Below are 16,633 nucleotides of genomic sequence, written 5' to 3'. Positions count from 1 at the left end.
GATCACTCACTCTGGGGAACATCAATAGTCACAACTTGAGGACTTGCAAGCAGCAGAAAAGAGCCCCACATGGAGAGGACTGAGGCTTTCCACCAAGAACCAGCATCAACGGGATGAGTCACCTGGGAAGTACATCTTCCAAGCCCAGCTGACATCTTGGCTGCAACCTCATGAGAGACCCTGTGTTGAGACGCTCCTGAAATTTCTAATCCACTGTCATGAGCAGAATGATGACTCCCCCTCCAAGATGTCCATGTCATAATCCCCCAAACCTGGGACTATGTTACATTACATAGCAAAGGGAATCAAGGTAGCAGATGGAATTACAGTTGTTCATCAGCTGTCCTTAAAATAAGAGTATCCTGGATTATCCATGTGATCACAAGTCTCCTTAAATGTGGAAGAGGAACAGGTCAGAGTGAAGCAGTGTGAGGACCCAGCTGCCATTGCTGGCTGTGAAGATGCAGAGAGAACCAGAAATGTGGCCTCCAGAAGCTGGAAAGTACAAGAGAGCAGATTCCTCCTAGAGCCTCCAGAAAGGAAGGCAGCCCTGCTGATACCCTGATGGGAGCCCAGGGAGACCTGTTCAGCCTTCTGAACTACAGAACTATAAGATAATAAATCTGTGTTGTGTTAAGCCACTGTGTTTGTGGAAATGTGTTACAGCAGCTGTAGAAAAGTAATACATTGAAAGAAGCTGTAAGGATAAAAAATGTTTACTGTTATTTTAGGACACTAAATTGGGGGGGGGGGGCGGTAATTTGTTATGTCTCAATAGACAACCAATACAGATTTTGATGCCTAAAAGTGGGCTGCTGCCAAAATAACACTTAGAACATGAGAGAAATTTGGGACCAAACAACAGGAAGAAGCTAGAAGGAGCTTAAGGAGAGTATTAGTAAAAGCCTAAAGGGCTTTCGAGAGAAGCTGGTAAAGCCTGGAGGCCTGTGTGGAAGCTGACAATGAGGTCTTAAAGGAAAGTTAGGAAATTTTTATTGGAAACTGGAGGAAAGGTGAGCCTTGTTATGCAGTGGCAAAAATTGTAGCACCACTGTTGCCTGTGTAACAGGAAAGTAGTAAATGTATTTAATGAAGAAGTGATCTAGCAAAATAGATTTCCAGATAGAGTGTTGAAGGTGCCACCCAGCTTCCCTTTGCTCCTTCAACTAAAATGTGAGAAGAGAGATAAGCCAAAGAAAGGACCGTTGAAAAGATCTTAGGAATCACTGAGTTTGAAAATTCCCAGCCTCTCCAGATGACAGATGATGCTGAAATTAAAAAATGGCTTCTGGACTAAGAGAAAACCTGAGGCATTCGCAGGAAAACATGGAATATATGAAGATGAAGCTCATGGTAGAATCCTGTGTGAAGACCTCATAAAGATTCAAGGTAATGCCTCAGGAATCCTTTCAGTTTAACAACAGGACTTCTAGGAAGCGTAAGGGTGCTGGCCCCCACCGATGGGATGAGACTTTGGGGGACCTTGGGAGGGGGTGAATATATTTTGTATATGAAAGACACAGGAAACAGTGGGGGCCAGAAGGCAGACTGTCAGTAGCCAGCATCCAAGATGATCTCCCCGTGATTCTTGTTTCCTTGAATTCACATCTCATAGTATATCAGGGTTGGCCTATGTAACAACTAGAATATGGCAGAAGTGATGGTGCATGAATTCTTCTGTTAGGTCATTAAAAACATGGTCACTTTTGCTTTATTTTCTTGGATCATAAAAAATAAAGTAAATAAGAGTAATAAGCATGAAGCGATTGTTATTTAGCTAAGCAAGAGGGAAAGATGTTGGATGGCACTAGGAACTGGCTACAAAGTGAGCAAATAAAAGAAAACAAAATTGCATTTCACTACATAGCAATTTTTTCCTAGGACTCGAAAATACCCTAATAATAGTAATTATAGCAATAATAGCTAACATTTGTTAAGTGTTCATTATATTCTAGGAATTTTACATACATTCTCTTATTAATTCTTGCACCCTGAAAGAGAAATACCATTGCTATCCCTATTTCACTGACCAAGACAGCTCATGTTCAGAAAGATTAAGGAACTCAGCCATGTCACTCAGCAGGTAAGCATACTGCCCCTGAAAACCATTTCTCCTGTGTTGCTATGACCATAGATACCAAAACTTTTTCTCTGACCAGACTATAATGTCTTGTTGACTTCACACTCTCTGACAGCTTCCCAGAGTATTTGTTGGCTTACTTTCTGAATGAGGCTACCCATTTCCTTTACTCTTGGAACTTATATAAACTACATTTCCCATCTCCCAAGAAGTAAGATTTGACCATGTAGTTGAGTTCTGGCCAATGGAAAAATGGGTTGAAATGATGTACTCCATCCACTTCCAAAACTGGCCCCTAAGTACCCCCTGCACAGTCCTCCACTCTCTTTCTCTCTTTCCCAGGCTGCTGGCCAGATGTACAGTCCTTAGCAGAGGAGCCTGAAGCCCTACTGAACAGTAGAGCCACAAAACGAAAGCCTCCTGGGTCCGAATGACCATGTGGATCACCAACCACGACTATTTACATTGGACATAGCATAAGCATAAAATAAATGCTTAGTGTGTTAAATCATAGAATTTTATATCCACTATTGTTATTTATCACAAGTAATGCGTGGACCTACCAAAACAGAATGCAGAAACAAAATTTGATAATTCATAAATTGCTCAGCACTTTCCTTATAGGAAACACTTTCCTATCTGGTAATTGTTACTACAAATATCTAACAAATTAGAGTCAAACTAGTCAAATTCTAAGGGAACTGTTATATGCAACATCAATAGCTGGAAAAGGCGTATGTAAATACTCTATAAATACGTACGTAAACTTTTGTGGTAGGGCAGGTGGATTGATGCTTCTTGGTCCTTATAGACATGAAATTGAATAACCGCACTGATTCTAATAGTTCCCATTGGCGGAAGGTTGCATCAGATATTTTCCTGGCCTTTTGTAAGCCAAGAATCCTTATTATATTTACTAAAAACAAAATCTGAGCTCTTTTGTAATATTAAATGTTTAACTGAACATGGAGGAGCTCAGTTGCACATTACGTATGTGAATGTATATGGTTTACATTTATTGAGCATTTATTTATTATGTTCCAGGCACTCTGCAAAGCTGTTTATATGTGTTATCTCATTTAGTCCTTATAAAAACCCCGTGATATATGTAGTAATTATTACGCACATATTACTGGTGGAGAAACTAAAGTTCAGGGGATTAAGCAACTTGTCCCAAATCATGAAACTATTAAGTAAATGAAGAAAATAATATTTGAAACCAAGTGGTCAGATTTGAGATTAGAGGATTCACTCTTAATAACTACAATGACTATAAAAATAAAAATAAAAATTTGGAAAGAGGATTTTGTGTATATAGTTAATTCCAAATCAAGTGAAGTTTATTACTTAAAATGAAAACTTTTTTTTTTTTTGGCCAATGTAGTGGAAGGTTTGGATTTCTGTTAGACTAAAATAAACCCATTAGGCAAACATAATTCAGTGAAAGAGATATGGGTTTAATATAATTTTGAATTTTTATTTTACTCTCATGAGCATTCACATAATAAATCAGAAGGCCGTGGAAGCTAGTCTTAAACCTAAGACGCAGGTAGGAGGTATTTCCCTATTCTTAGACTGGATGGGAACCCAAAAGATAAATTGGTGGTGAAATCAGAGACTGATGAAAAAGTTGACCACAGAAACCTTCCCCATCTCCATGCATTTTCAGTGGAGGATTTGTTCCTTAATCCCCTCTTAGCAAGTGCGGCCCTTACAAACCCATTAAGTTCAACCTGCTTTTACCTCAGTATGTCAAGTATAACATTTTGTTTTAATTTCTATGTCATCTAAAACATTACCCTACTTTCTCTCACAGATTACTAGTTCTTTGTGTTCTCTGTCTTTGTTCTCTGTTGGGGTTTTCCATTCCCACCTCCAAATTACCTATCCCACTTTTTACATTCTTCATCAGACAACCTTTCTTCAATGACCTGTTCTTTCCATTTATCTAGAGCAGAGAAAATGCTAACCTAACCCCTGAGTGAAAAAAATCACACATCTATCGTTTCTTCAAGAAATAGAAACAGGAAAATATGAAAACATTCTTTATTCACTGTTTTTGTGATATACCTCTTTAAAAATATCTCAAAATAGCTGGCAAAATACAGTATAAGATCAAGTTTGTGAAAACAGTTAACTATAAAAATTATATAAATGGAAGGCATTATTCTATGGTATTTGCTTTATTTGTTTGTTTGTTTATCCTCAACTGAGGATATGTTTTTTATTGTTTGTTTGTTTTGTTTTTTTTTAGAGAGAGAAGAAGGTGTGGGAGAGAGGGAGAGAAATGTCGATAAGTTGCTTCCTGTGTGTGCCCTGACTGGGGACTGAACCTGCAACCTAGGTATATGCCCTGATGGGGAATTGAACCCCCAACCCTTTGGTGACTCGGATGATACTCCAACCAACTGAGACACCCAGCCAGGGCTGGTATTTGCTTTACTTTTTTGAAAAGAATGCCGCTTTTTAAATTTCTCTCATATTACAAAAATTTTAAGTTGGGATAAGTTAGGCAAGCAACTGAAAATGACTATTCAAAATACAATTTTCTCTCTAATTTTTCTGAAGTCATGATCAGACAACCTTGCAAGCTGGTAGAAGTCAGTAAACTTGTTACTATAGAAAAATTTACAACTCAGAAATTCTGAGCCCACTGGTTGTTGGAATGATGAATGAAAATCCACACCAAAGCACACAATGATAAAATTCTAGAACACCTTGGATAAAGAGTTAATCCTAAAAACTTCCAGAGAGAGAAAACAAGTCACAGTCAAAGAATTAAGAATCAGAATGGCTCCTGGAACTCCCCAGTGCAAAATGATGCCCGAAAACAATGGGTGTCTTTAAAAATTTGAAGGTCGATGACTTTCAATAGAGAATTCTCTACCTTAACACACTTTATCAATCAAGCATGAGAGTGGAACAAAGGCATTTTCAGATAGTCAAGGACTCAAATAATACTGCCCAAGTACCCTTTCTTGGAGATCTACTACAGGACATGTTTTAGCAAAATAAAGGAATTAGCAAGAAAGAAGACATGGGATTCAGGAAATGTGGCTCCAGGTCTGGCGAGCCAGGAAGGGAATTCCCAGGACAACAGCCCTGCAGCAGGCGGATGGAGCAGCCAGCCCGGACTGGAGGGGGGGACGGGGGCTGGGGTCAGGAGGGGGGTGGGGGGTGCGCGGAATTGCTCATTTTCATCGTAACCTCTTACTCTATGTAAAATAAGAAATGTTACTTTAATAACATTTAAATTAATATTTTAAATTCTACCCTGAGTTGAATTGTCCTCTCCACCACGTAAACTCTTTCCTACCCAGCCCGGCGCCCCCAGCACTGTGTACATACCTCTGTTACAGCACTATCACAGAGCCTTATCAGCATTTGTTTATATGTCTGCCTCCACAGTTATGTAGGGAGGTTTACGAGGGTCGGGGCTGTGTCATTTCATCTTGATTTTGTCAGCGTCCAGCAGAGTGCCTGAGTAGACAGTATGTGTTTGACTGATTAAACCAAATACTGATTAAGATAGCCACCTCAAAGAAATTTCTCAAGAGTATTTTTATATTGACATGTCAGAATTTCAAATCAGAGGAAAACTCTATTTCAAATAAGTAACAGTTCAGGAATGTTCTCTTGACATTAATATTAAACTATCAACAGAAGAAATGATTATGCCTCCAAAATGCATTCATTGAATCGATATTGAGTGTCCATTTTATGCCAGAAAATCTTCAGCTGTAAACCAGGTAAAGTTTTCTAGTGAGGGAGGAAATAGGTTAGAAATCAATGCATGCAATTATGCTGTGCGGGGTAAGGGGACAGAGGATGGCCAGGGGAGGCCTCACTCACCTCCCCACGTGCCTGCTCTTCCTCTGCTTCCCTCCACCCTGTTAGAAAGCACACGGTGAGACTTTAGTCCACCCCGTCGGGCTAAGTAAGATTTCTGAAGTAGAGGCCAGAGAGGAGGAAGAAGAGAAGGGGCTTCTCCCTCCTTCCCTCCTTGCGGTGATAAAGCAGGACAGCCTCTGTGTGACTCAGAGCAGGATTCCTTGTCCCCTCAAAGGCTGTGGAGGGGCCACTGTGAAGCCTTTGAAGAAACGAACACTTCACGAGTGCAAGAGCTTTGAACTGCAAGCAAGCACCCAGGGTACCGTTCCTTCCTCATTAGCTGCTGCCATTCAGCAATAAATGGGACTCGCCTGGGATAAGTGGGAATGTGATCACTTAGTGGACATCAAACCTAAGGGACACTTTAGGATCAAGCTTTAAAGTTAAAATCTCTTCTAATTCTTAAAGCATACATACAGGGTGGGGCAAAAGTAGGTTTACAGTTGTGAGTATGGAAAATAATTCAGTAATTAATAATAATACAAGAATAAACTTGGGCCCTGGGCAGTGTGGCTCAGCTGGTTGGAGTGTCCTCCATACACTGAAAGGTTGAGGGTTTGATTCCTGGTCAGGGCACATATCTAGGTTTCAGGTTTGATCCCTGGTTGGGGCACATACGGGAGGCAACCGATTGATGGTTTCTCTCTCTCTCTCTCTCTCTCTCTCTCTCTCTCAAAAATGCAATAAAGATATCCTTGTGTAAGAATTTTTAAAAAAAGAAGAAACCTGGTGTTTCTGGCATTCACAACTATATACCTACTTTTGCCCCACCCTGTAATTAAGAAGGATTAATTTTTGTCATATCTACCACTCTCAAAATATATAGTCATACATTTTTATCTTGGGAAATTAAAACATATCAAACTACTCAGTGTTCACAGTTTTTATGTTATCACTAAAAATGCTACATAAGAAAGTTGCTCTACATTATAAAAAGAGTATTTATTCGTCAACAGTATTTTTAAATAAATATGGGGCAACTACTAACCTGTTAAGTCATCAGTTTTAGTCATTTTAATGAAAAATTTGAACTTCCAGAATATAAATTTTCTGAAAAATACTAGCTAGAGCAAAGAAGTTATAATATATTTGTATGGTTATATATGTCCCTACACTTGTTGACCTTTTCTTCTCTAACTCTTATAGCCAAGAGATCTAGAAAACACCTAGCAGTGATAAAAATAAAAATAAAAAAATCTTTGGAACTGTTATACAAACTTTAAAAATTCTATGTCTATAGTTATAATTATTAAACCTAACTTGTTAACCCTAACCACCTTCACATGGTATCTGTCCCTTGCCAATGACAGCCATACAATCTACAAAACAGAGAAATACATGTGCATGTTTGTTAGCTGGAAGCATGTGTACTCAGTGTCAAGAATCTACAAGTTTATGAGCTCTTAGATAGAGATGGTGAACAGTGTGGATACAGCTGCCCAGCAGAGAGTAAACAGCAATTACTAAATACCACTAGTGTTATTATTTGCTGTAGATAGAAGCAGGAGTAATAGAGAACAAATATATAGTGACAAACTTGAAATTTCCTACTGATATAAAATTCATTTTCAATGAAACATTAAATACTTACCAACTTATAGAAGTCTTTGAGGAGTTGATCAAGAAAATATTGGTTCTGCCCAGCCAGTGTGGCTCAGTTGGTTGAGAGTCATCCAGTGGACCAAGAGGTCACTGGTTCGATTCCCCGTCCAGGCACATGCCTGGGTTGCAGGTTCGATTCTCAATGGGAGGCAGCTGATCAATGTTTCTGATGTTTTGCTCTCATCAATGTTTCTATCTCTCTCTCCCTTTCCCTTCCTCTCTCTCTAAAATCATATTTAAAAAAGAAAAGAAACATATTTAAAAACATATTTAAAAAAGAAAAGAAAATTATTGGTTCATAATACCTAACTCAGTAAATTATGGGCTAGTGGTTGCATGTGTGTGTGTGTGTGTGTGTGTGTGTGTGAGAGAGAGAGAGAGAGAGAGAGAGAGAGAGAGAGAAAGAGAGAGAGAGAGAGAGAGAGAGATCAACATTTCCCATGGCAGGGAGTGGAGAGCTTGGTGTTCCTTGAAGCTTGGGGTTTGAAATGCTGGTAGGTGAGTTGGGGTAGGGCAGGTATGATTTGGAGGCCTCTAATATGACCTATGTTCCTTTCCCCACCTCCACATCAGCCCCACCACATACATACTGACCATGGACTATAGACTGTCAGCAGCACTTCATTCATCAAGAGACAAAGTGAAAAGCAGTTTCTTCCTCCCTTTGAAAATTTGGGGACCCCCTGGTCCACTGTGTGCAAAGCACTTTGCTAGGTGCTATGCAAAGGTGTTGAGGCATGGTGCACGATTTGAGGACAGTCATAAAAAATTTATGAATGTACTAAATAAAAGCTTAACATGGGTGTGTCTAGGAATGGAGTGCTGAAGTCCCTTTAGACCCCTGGAGTGCCTTTAATGAAGCATGAAGGTGTTGGGGACAATGTCTCCGTACACGGCGTCCCCTGCCCCCACTGCCACATTTCTCTTTTTCTCATCCACCAAACAAAGCATGAGTACCTCTTGAGTGGCCAAGAGATCTGCAGTATGGCAGGTTGAAAAATGGGAATTTCTAAATCCCATAGTAATGTTATAAATTTATTCTACAAATTCTACTTCTTTGGTCTAAACATTTTTTTCCCCACCTCTTCCTATTGGTCTCACTTTATAGATTTTCCCTACCCTTCTCTTCTGCATTCTCAAATTTTCCATTTTCTAATTTTCTTTCTTCCCCTTATGCTATATCCAGTGGAGCTGGGAATAGACATCAGATGTGAAAATAATTCCATGCTGAAGAGGAGAGAATGATTAACTTTCAGATGCCAGAAGTTGTATTTATGCTTCTTATTGCCATGGATGTGTGTTTGGCTTGTTCTTTCTTGGATGCATTGCAGTAGAATCCCTGAAATAAAAGTTCAGTTGATATTAAACTTTTGAACACAATAAAAGATATGAGTCCAGTGATGAAGCCACTCTTGCTGTGGTTAAGAAAACAAATACACATGAAGCAGTAAAGCATGGGTCAGACAGGCCCAAATTTGAATTCTGCATTATCATTTACTGGTTGTATGACCCTGAGAAAGTTTCTTAACCTCTCCAAGCCTGTGTCCCCTTCTATACAATGGATTAGCTTTAGTGTTGTTGATACTATTGTCTTGGCCTCCAAACATTTTACCCTCTTGGTTAGTCTCTGCATGCATTCTGGACCTTAGCTCTTAAAATGTGGAATTCAGAGATGAATATAATATGCTACACCTAGTATAACCAAAGTGGCATATAGTGAGACTAAACCTTCCTTGTCCTGGATGATACACATCTATGAACACAGCACAGGGGTGCATTAGCACAACTACAACTACACACACTGTTGGCTCAGTGTGATCAATATCTTTAGGTCTTTCATCCCAAAAACAGTAGCTAATTCAGGTTTCTGCAAGCCCAACCCTAACTCCTGTCCATCAAATGCAATTAAATTAACCAAACAAAAAAACCCAAGACCCACAGGAGCTTATGTTTATCTCAGTTAAATTCCATTCCACTTAAAAAATGAAGGAAATGTTTCTCACCCATCACACAACCCAGCTGTATCAATTATCTGTGGTTTGCTGGTCCATGCTAAGCAGGGGGAAAAAAGTGGTAGCTTCAAGTAGACTGTGATAGGAGAATGGAAAATGTGCCAGAAGGACCCAGTGAGTGGTGTCATTTCAGAGCATAAGAAATATAGAAACAACTCTTGGCTAGTAAAAATGATGTTGTTAGATAGAATCTGCCAATATTTCTATTTGTTCACCTCCAGCTAACACTCCTCTCTCTCTTCTACTTTTCACAGGACACTGGGATTTCTAAGAACAAGAACTCTTGATCAAGCTGAGTTGGGGGAGAATCATGCTTTTTTCATATATCTGCTGTGTGAATCAGGCTAAGCTCCTTAGCCTCTCTGAGCCTCAACTCATCTATAAAATAGGGATAGTAATACCTAGCCTTTGGGTTGTGAGAACTGAGTGAGGTTAAATTGCTAAAATACCTAGCACAGGGCACATAGCAAAGAGTGTACCATACACAACCCATCCAAAGGGCAGCCTTTGGGAAATCATGGCCCCAGGAAAAGTTCAAGCTCCTTAGCATGGCATGAGGCCTCTTTTGACATGGCTTTGCCCCTTTTTTCTCTCCACCCTTCAATGTAGCATGTACTCTAGCTGTACTGCCTATCTGTAGTTTCCTGAGTATACCTTGATCTTTCATACTTCAGTGCTGTAGTCATACTGTTCTCTCTGGGAGGCTAACCCCAATAGAAAACTTCCACTCACCCACACGTTCACCACAGAAAACAGCTCCACTGTGAAGCACGTGCTGGGAGACAGTTCTTTATGGTTCTTTCCGATTGCTGTATACCTTGCAAGAGAGGAACCAGCTGCACTTTGCTCTGGACTGTCTTGTCAAGGATGTTTGTATAGTATAGTAAATAGCCATGGAATATAGAGATAGTGTCTCCCTCTGGAACAAAGTTCAGGCATACTTACTACCCATTATAAAAGATTTAGGTTCCTTAAGCTTAGGGTTCCTTTCCTGTGACACAATCCACTGTATGTGCAGCTGACATCTGGCCCTCACTGTGCTGCCCTGTGGGATTTGAGACATAGGAAACTGGTGAAAAATTGCTGGTACTCTGCTTACTGCATTGCCATGAGTAATAAACTGTCCTCCATCTCTGACACAGGAGTTTTGTGTTTTCTACCAAATCCATAAAACAATGGTAGGCTAACTTGTTAGCTTGCAAACAGGGCAAAGGATGAAACTCTTCATACTTCTTGGGAGCATACTCCCTTCCTTCCCATTTCATCTCACTGTAGGGGTGTAAATTGTTCCTTAAGCTCTGTTCTCAGATGATCCTGAACATTGGAGATGTTATCACAATATTCGGTGACTACATAATTTTCTTATAACTGCATCTGCAGCAGTACCTGGAACACACTGAAAGCTCAGTACTTTGTTGAATGAGTGAGCCCTCAGCAGTTCCTTTAAGACTCTTGCCATTGCTGGCCGATATCCAAAGGGATACCCAGTGCTCTTGACCCCTGTTCTAAATGTTCTGTGCTCACTTCTGCTACACATCCTTGAACATCTCCTCTTTCCTTCCCCAGAAGGAACCCTTCAGTTCTGGTACTTAATAAGCTACTTCTGGCTCCTGTTTCTTGACACTCTTATTTTCTCTTGGAAATTGTGTACTAGTAACAATCTTCACTTGAAGAGTCTCCAGTACCTCTCTTCTTAGTATGCATCTTTCTAAACAGCTACCAGGAGTGGGGAAAAAATCACATTCTATCATGCAACATTACTTATGCATTGTCTTACATGCAAACTCAGATAAATATGTCTTCTGTAATTTTAACTTAAGCCAGTGATAATAAATGTAGAATAGACAAGGTCAGCTCCAACTATAGGACTTTGCAGTATTCTGCCAGAGAACGTTCTCCCAATTGCTTTCCATCTATTTAATCAATATTTCAGTATAGTAATTCATTATTTCTTCAGCCAACAAATATCTTTTCAGTAGCTCTTCACTGCAAGGCAGTGTCCTTACTGTGAGAAACACAAAGACGAGTCAGGTGAGATTTGTGCCCTCAAAATGCTAGTGATAAAATATGCATAAGGTATGCACCACAAAAGTACTGTAAGGTTTCAGGCAGAATAACATCTGTGGTGCCCATGAAATATATAGATAATATTTGGAAGGGTCTCAATTACAGTGTGGGAGTGAAGGGTAAGGAAAGTATTCTGGATTTAGGGAGGAACTCCTGCCAAGACTCAAAGTTAGGACAATTCAAGTGCTGTTCGGCTATCACCATGGATGGTTCACTTTGGTCTGAGTGTTAAATATATATAGGAAAAGACTGACTATAAATTTGTAATGGTAGATTGGGGCCAGATTAGGGAGCCATTAGAATTACGGATTTTGTTGTTTAATGAATACTTTGGCATTTTACAGGCGATTGAGGGGGCAGTGAAAGTTTTTGATCAAAAGAAAAACTTAATCACATACAAGTTAACCTGGTAATAACAATAAAAATGAATTGGAGCGTGGAAAGATTGCAAGATTTTGGGGAAGTCTGTGGAGAGCCTATTCTAATGCAATGGCTCAGGTGAGAGGTACTGAGAACTGGAGCAGGGACAGTGGCAGGAGAAACTGAGTGGAGAACAGATTTAAAAAGACTTCAGAGAGAAACTTGACAACATAGAGCCCTTTAGTGGGAGTGAGGAGATCCTTCAATCAACTGCTATTTTGCATAATCCCTTGCAACATCCAATCAATATTTCTTCATGGGACTATCATGAGGTGTGGGTGGTCAAATGTCTTGCTGAAATAAAAATGTGTTTTGCTTTTCCATTTTCCTTGACCTACCCTGATCTATGTATTCTTAGCAAACGCTGGCTTCTGCCTTCTTATTCTCATCACTGTTTTTCCTACGGATTTACAATCCACTTTTTAAAAACTGTGGTAAAACAACACTTAATAGAAACTTACTCTTGGCAATTTTAAGTACGCAGTACAGTATTGTTAATTATATCCACATTATTGTACAACAGATCTGTGGAACTTTTTCCATCTTGCATAACTGAAACTCCATGTCCTTGAAGCACGACTCCCCATTCCCCCCTCCCTCCAGCCCCTGGGCAACCACCGTTACACTTTCTGTTTCTATGAGTCTGATGACTTTAGATACCTCCTATGAGTGGAATCATGCATTTGTCTTTTTGCGATTGACTTATTTCACTTAACATAAGGTCCTCACGTATCATTCATGTTGTGGCATACAGCAGGACTTGATACTCTTTAAGGGCTAAGCAATACTATATTTTCTTACCCATTTACCTGTTGATGAACATTTAGGTTGTTTCCACAGTTTGGCCATTGTGGCTAATGTTGCAATCAACATGGGTGTGCAAGTAGCTCTTCAAGATCCTATTTTTCAATTCTTTAGAATATATACCCAGAAGTGGGATTGTAGTTCTATTTTTAAGTTTTTGAGGAACCTCCATACTGTTTTCCATAGCAGCAGCATCATTTTACAATCCATGAAGAATTACCACCCATTTTAAAAATGATCCTTTTCAGAATGTTTCTGACGGCAACATTCTGAAAGTTCATCAGCGAGGGATTTCTGGAATCACATGAAGATCATAGTGTGTGATTCTCGTCTAGGGCCTGGCCTTCTAACCAACATCGTAGAATCTCAGTAAATATTTGTTAAATGAAAAATAAACTCCAGGCTTTGGCTGCGTTTTCTCATTCTCTGTAAACATATACAATAGCCCTGTCATTCCATAGAACCAGATAATGTTTAGAGGTCAGAGAGCTTGAAGATCATGTGGTACAGCTCCATAATTTGGTGGGTAAAATTATGTGACTCCCCCCACCAAAGTTGGGCCAGGAGACTTGAATTTACTTAACAAAACTCAATTCCTTTTTTTTTTTTTTTTTTTAATCCTCACCTGAGGATTTTTTCCCCATTGCTTTTCAGAGAGAGTGGAAGGGGGAGAGAGAGAGACATACACACATCAATGTGAGAGAGACACACACGGATTGGTTGCCGCTGGCACGCGCCTTGCCCAGGGCTCGGGATCGGGCCTGCAACCGAGGTACATGCCCTTGACTGAAATCGAACCCGGGGCGCTTCAGTCTGAGGGCTGGCGCTCTAACCACTGAGCAAAACCGGCTAGGGCTCTTTCTTTTTTTTTAACCTACCCTCAGATTTCAATTATTTTAAAAAATTATATAGGCTCTCCTCTTTTCAGCATGAAAATACTTGTTTTAGAATATAAAAGGAAAATAGGGCTTAGCTAGTTGTTTATCTCAATGAGATTTATCCTTTAAGGGCACAAATCTGGGAGGTTAAGCTCCTAGGCCCTTCTGCCCCTTTCAGGGCCAGCTTAGGAACAATTCACAGAAGTTGTTAGAGTTGCCATCAGTGTAATCGCCAAGCAAATTACTTAGATTTGACTTGAAAAAACTTGACTAATTCAAAATTAAGCCAGCTCTGAAAGGACAAAGATTTGTCACTATTGGGAATATTTCCTACTAAATAATAATGGCGGCTATTTATAGACTCTGCACCAGGTACTTTCCATGCATTCTATTATATCACAGCAGCTACTGGCATTATACTTATTCCAATTAGATGACTTTTGAGAGCATTATAACTTGTCTGTGTCACACTGAAATTTGAACTGTAGTCTGTCAGACACCCAAAACCATGCTCTTAACCACCGCAGTGGTTACCTTGCTATATGGAAGGAACTGTGTTGGAATCTGTGGGGCATCCGAGAACCGGGAAACAAGCCCGGAAGTAGCTTATGCAGTTAGTACATCATATAAGACAAGTGTTATACACGAGAGAAAATGTAGCTGTCCAAGAAGGCATGTACTGTGTTATTTAAGCAAGTATGTCATAAATTCTGAAGCCAACAGGAATAGGTGTTTAGAAAAAAAGGAAGAAGGAAGGAAAAAAGAAAAACAAGAGAGAAGTTTAAATTCTTTAAAGAACAGAAAGGATCACAGTAGAAAATGCAAAAAACAAATCAGAAGATATGGATTCTAGTTCCCAGTAACCACTTACCAATGAGTGATCTTGGGTATACTGCAAATTTTATATAATATGGTATAATTGCATCATCAGGGTAAATTTTTTGCTGCCCAACATGGGACAGTAAATGTATCAGAAAAGTTTGATAAGGTTGTTTACTCACATTACATTGTATATCATATATATATTATCTTATTTCATTTTAGATGCAATGCTGTGTTCTCCCTCAGTGCAACTCAAGGTCCAAAGCTGCCTTATAAAAATCCAAGTGTCCTATGATTAATTGAAATGTTAAAGAAAAGGCAAAGTGGCAGGTTAAAAAAAAGTTCTTCCCTTGCTTTTAGCTTATCTCTCCCCTCCTCCAGCCTTTATTCTTCTGATTTATTCAAGAAAGAGAGCATAAGAGCATCTTATTAGCAATTCTTATCCAGGAAATACGAGCACGGTGGGTCGATTGAAAGGGAACTGGGAGAAGGGGGAGTCAGGAGGGAGAAGACTGTCATACAATAAAAAAAAAATCTAGCGGCACACAGGAATATCACTTTATGCAAACCTGATTTATCAGGTAGGTAGAGCATCCTCGTAAACGCTTCATTTTATTACCTCTAAAGCTCTTCCCTTTCCACGGACCTTTATTCTAATGCTTAAAAAGAGTTCAGATTCATGTAAATTTTAAACTAAGGGATTGGAGGCAATATCGCCAAGGTTTTACTGTCTCCCATGCAGTGAAGTAGAAATTAAGTAGCCTGATCCTTATTCTAGTAAGCTTCCGGCCGGGGCAGCGCTGCCCTCCCGCAGATGTTCTAAAACTATTGACCCCCCCCGTTTTTTTTTCATAAGGAGGATTTGGGGAACATGCTAAACACAATGTGCTGATGTCTTAGTGACAAAAGCTAGCTTTGTGTCAGCCGTTTTCATTAAGGCGAGCTTTTCAGCCCGTCCCTCGCCATGCGCCGTGGATTTAGTTTGGGGCGAGCAGACGCTCACCCACGTGGACCGCCCCCTTCGATCCACCGGTTAGCCATCCGAGGACCTCGTTAACGTGCCTTTAACTCCTCTTTACGCTTACTTTTGAGAGAGGTGAACAAATTCACAACATTTGTGCCTTTTCTTTACTTGAACCTCTAACCAGGGCGTCTACCAAAGCCTAGCCCCCCAGAGCCAGCTCGGAGAACACAGAGACCTCCCGACGCCACCTCGGTTCTCGGGACAGGGCCTTTTGTGCGCACAGTTCTCACGGCTCGTGCAACTTGACTAACTTGAGAGAGATGAGAGAACATTTCCGCAGAGGGTAATTGTTCCTTTCAGGGATCGTCGGAGATGTTTTTAATCAGTGCTGCCTCGGATGGGGGTAAGAGCTGTCCCCAAACGTGGGGCTTATCGTCCGGAGATGCCGCCCGTCTCGCGGACAAGTCTCTGAAGTGGGAACCGGTCGGTTTCCCTCCACAGGACCTGAGCGCGCGCGAGCGGGAGGGGGATGGGCAGGGGCCATCAGGGGAGAAGTCTCCGGCCTTTCCCCGTCTCTCAACACCATCCCTCCCCCACCCCGCCGCCTCCTTCCCCCGCTCCTAAACAAGCCGGCGGGAGAGGGGCCCCGGGGGCAGGCTGGCCAGGAGGCTCGGCCTTTGTGGCTCCGTCCTCGACGGTGGCGGGGAGGCAGAGGGGGCGGGGACGCGGGCCGCAGACCCTCAGCCGGGGCTTGACCCCCAGGTGCATTGTCCGGCGCGGCCCGCCCCCTCGCCCCCTCTCCCCCCGCTCCCCTGCCTCCCCACCCCGGGGCCGCGACTCCGCCGCACGGGGCCCCCTCCCAGCGTCTCCCTCCGCCGGCCGCGCCGACCTCGCGGTGCCCAGACCAGGGGCCAGATGTAGAAAGTAGTCCCCAGGCCGGCCGCGGCGGTGTGTCCACTCCGCCGCCCCCGCCCCCTCCAGCCGCCGCCTCACTCCGCCCCCAGGCCGGACTCTCGGGTCCCCCGCCTCCCGCGAGCGGGTGTCCGTGCGCCGGCCTCGCAGCGACCGCAGAGACTAGGGCCGGCCGCGCCGC

The sequence above is a fragment of the Miniopterus schreibersii genome (assembly GCF_964146895.1).
Source record: "Miniopterus schreibersii genome assembly, chromosome: 1".
Classification (NCBI taxonomy): domain Eukaryota; kingdom Metazoa; phylum Chordata; class Mammalia; order Chiroptera; family Miniopteridae; genus Miniopterus; species Miniopterus schreibersii.
Note: the sequence above shows the minus strand (reverse complement) of the source record.